General features: G+C 33.8%; 1 non-coding gene across 1 annotated transcript; it reads right to left on the bottom strand.

The window, feature by feature from the left end:
- Positions 1-3175: 3175 nt before the first annotated feature.
- Positions 3176-3283, bottom strand: LOC112732024 (small nucleolar RNA R71). Its single transcript, XR_003167766.1, has one exon. It is a non-coding gene; the product is annotated as a small nucleolar RNA R71 (small nucleolar RNA).
- Between the last annotated feature and the right edge of the window lie 517 nt (positions 3284-3800).

The following is a 3800-nucleotide window of genomic DNA, read 5'->3' as shown; positions in this document are numbered from 1 at the left end:
CCGAGTTATTAGTGTCTTCGTGGTATAAGTTAGAACCCATGGATGGCCATTCCTGAGATCCGGAAAGTCTAAACCTTGTCTGTGGTATTCCGAGTAGGATCTGGGAAGGGATGGCTGTAACGAACTTCAAACTCGCGAGTGCTGGGCGTAGTGACAGACGCAAAAGGAGGGTGAATCCTATTCCAGTATGATCGAGAACCTCAGATGATTAGCCGTGCCATGACAGAGCATTTGGACCATTTTCACAAGAGGATGGGATGTAGCCATTGACAACGGTGATGCCCTTACATAAAGCTTGCCATGGAAAGGAGTAAGACTGATTGGATGAAGACAGCGGGAAAGCAGAGATTAAGAGGAACGAAAGCATCTCTACAAGCTTATCTGAAATTCTCACCAATGAATTACATAAGTATTTCTATCCTTATATTCTATTTATTTATTATTTATTTTCGAAAACTCCACCACTATTTGATATCCGCCTGACTGAGATTTACAAGGTGACCATAGCTTGCTTCATACCAACAATCTCCGTGGGATCGACCCTTACTCACGTAAGGTTTATTACTTGGACGACCCAGTGCACTTGCTGGTTAGTTGTGCGAAGTTGTGAAGTTATGTTTGGACCATGGTATTGTGCACCAGTTATTGGCGCCATGCCAGGGAGAGAATGAACAACAAATTTTACAACCTCAGAGTAACAATTTCACGCTTACCAAGTTTTTGGCGCCGTTGCCGGGGATTGTTCGAGTTTGGACAACTGATAGTTCATCTTGTTGCTCAGATTAGGTAATTTTCTTTTTGTTTTATTTTCAAAAATTTTTCAAAAAAATATTTCAAAAATTTCTCATCTGTTTTCGAAAATTATTCTAAAATTTTTTTAAGAATGAGTTCTAGTGTTTCATGAAGCATGTTGAAGCCTGACTAGCTATAAAGCCATGTCCAAATTCATTTGGACTAGGGCTTCCAACCCAGCATTATCAAGAGCAAGCTAGTTGTTGCTAATCCACCTGCTGCTGTTCCTGATCCACCTGATTTACATGCTAAAGCTTGACTGGCTATTAAGCCATGTCTAACCCTCAGATTGGAGCTTTAGACTAAGAATGCAAGATTCCTGGAATTCATATTAAAAATTTTTTAAATCCTTATTTTTCTTTTTCACAAATAATTTTCGAAAAATACAAAAAAAATTATAAAATCATAAAAATCAAAAATATTTTGTGTTTCTTGTTTGAGTCTTGAGTCAATTTTTAAGTTTGGTGTCAATTGCATTTTTTCTAAAAATCTATGCATTTTTTTCGAAAATTCATGCATTCATAGTGTTCTTCATGATCTTCAAGTTGTTCTTGGCCAGTCTTCTTGTTTGATCTTCATATTTTCTTGTTTTGTGTCTTTTCTTGTTTTTCATATGCATTCTTGCATTCATAGTGTCTATACATGAAAAATTTCTAAGTTTGGTGTCTTGCATGTTTTCTTTTCTTGAAATTTTTTCAAAAATAAGTTCTTGATGTTCATCTTGACATTCAAAGTGTTCTTGGTGCTCATCTTGACATTCATAGCATTCTTGCATGCATTCATTGTTTTGATCCATAACTTTCATGCATTGAGTCTTTTTCATGTTTTTCTCTTTCATCATTGAAAATTCAAAAAAAAAATATATCTTTCCTTTTTTTTCTCTCATAAATTTCGAAAATTTGGATTGACTTTTTCAAAAATTTTTAAAATTCAATTGTTTCTTATAAGTCAAATCAAATTTTCAATTCAAAAATCTTATCTTTTTCAAAATCTTTTTTTTAAAAATCATATCTTTTTCATTTTTCTTATTTATTTTCGAAAATTTTTAAAATATTTTTTCAAAAATCTTTTTCTTATCTTTATTTCATAATTTTCGAAAATAATATCATCAATTAATGTTTTGATTCAAAAATTTCAATTTTGTTACTTGCTTGTTAAGAAAGATTCAAACTTTAAGTTCTAGAATCACATCTTGTGATTTCTTGTGAATCAAGTCATTAATTGTGATTTTAAAAATCAAATCTTTTTCAAAACTAATTTCAATCATATCTTTTCAAAAATATCTTTTTATCTTATCTTTTTCAAAATCATATCTTTTTAATCATATCTTTTTTAAAACATATCTTTTTCAAAAAAATTTTTATTTTAAAATATATTTTCTAACTTCTTATCTTCTTATCTTTTCAAAATTGATTTTCAAATTTGTTTCAACTAACTAACTAATTAACTTTTTGTTTGTTTCTTATCTTTTTCAAAACTACCTAACTAACTATCCCTCTCTAATTTTCGAAAATCCCTCCCTCTTTTTCAAAAATTCTTTTTAATTAACTAATTATTTCAAATTTTAATTTTAATTTATTTCTTCTTTTAATTTTCGAAAATCACTGACCATTTTTCAAAAATAATTTTCGAAATTTTTCTCTCTCTCTCCTCTCCTTCTATTTATTTATTCATCTACTAACACTTCATCTCACCCAAATTCGAACCCCCTCTTCCATCTGTGTTCGAATTTTCTCTTCTTCCCTTCTTTACATTACATTCTTTTCTTCTTCTACTCACACAGGGGAACCTCTATACCTGAGTAAAAAGGATCTCTATTATTATTACTTTTCTGTTCCCTTTTTTTCACATGAGCAGGAGCAAGGACAAGAACATTCTTGTTGAAGCAGACCCTGAACCCGAAAGGACTCTGAAGAGGAAACTAAGAGAAGCTAAAATACAACAATCCAGAGATAACCTTACAGAAATTTTCGAACAGGAAGAGGAGATGGCAGCCAAAAATAATAATAATACAAGGAGGATGCTTGGTGACTTTACTGCACCAAATTCCAATTTACATGGAAGAAGCATCTCCATCCCTACCATTGGAGCAAATAATTTTGAGTTGAAACCTCAATTAGTTTCTCTGATGCAACAAAACTGCAAGTTTCATGGACTTCCATCTGAAGATCCTTTTCAGTTCTTAATTGAATTCTTGCAGATCTGTGATACTGTTAAGACTAATGGAGTAGATCCTGAAGTCTACAGGCTCATGATTTTCCCGTTTGCTGTAAGAGACAGAGCTAGAGTATGGTTGGATTCTCAACCTAAAGATAGCCTGAACTCTTGGGATAAGCTGGTCAAGGCTTTCTTAGCCAAGTTCTTTCCTCCTCAAAAGCTGAGTAAGCTTAGAGTGGATGTTCAAACCTTCAGACAGAAAGAAGGCGAATCCCTCTATGAAGCTTGGGAGAGATACAAGGAACTGACCAAAAAGTGTCCTTCTGACATGCTTTCAGAATGGACCATCCTGGATATATTCTATGATGGTCTGTCTGAATTAGCTAAGATGTCATTGAATACTTCTGCAGGTGGATCCATTCACCTAAAGAAAATGCCTGCAGAAGCTCAAGAACTTATTGACATGGTTGCTAATAACCAGTTCATGTACACTTCTGAGAGGAATCCTGTGAGTAATGGGATACCTCAGAAGAAAGGAGTTCTTGAAATTGATACTCTGAATGCCATATTGGCTCAGAACAAAATATTGACTCAGCAAGTCAATATGATTTCTCAGAGTCTGAATGGAATGCAAGCTGCATCCAACAGTACTCAAGAGGCATCTTCTGAAGAAGAAGCTTATGATCCTGAGAACCCTGCAATAGCAGAGGTGAATTACATGGGTGAACCTTATGGAAACACCTATAATCCCTCATGGAGAAATCACCCAAATCTCTCATGGAAGGATCAACAAAAGCCTCAACAAGGCTTTAATAATGGTGGAAGAAACAGGTTTAGCAATAGCAAACCTT

This window comes from Arachis hypogaea, chromosome 12 (genome assembly GCF_003086295.3).
Source record: "Arachis hypogaea cultivar Tifrunner chromosome 12, arahy.Tifrunner.gnm2.J5K5, whole genome shotgun sequence".
Lineage (NCBI taxonomy): Eukaryota > Viridiplantae > Streptophyta > Magnoliopsida > Fabales > Fabaceae > Arachis > Arachis hypogaea.
Note: the sequence above shows the minus strand (reverse complement) of the source record. Positions and strands in the feature narration are given on the sequence as shown.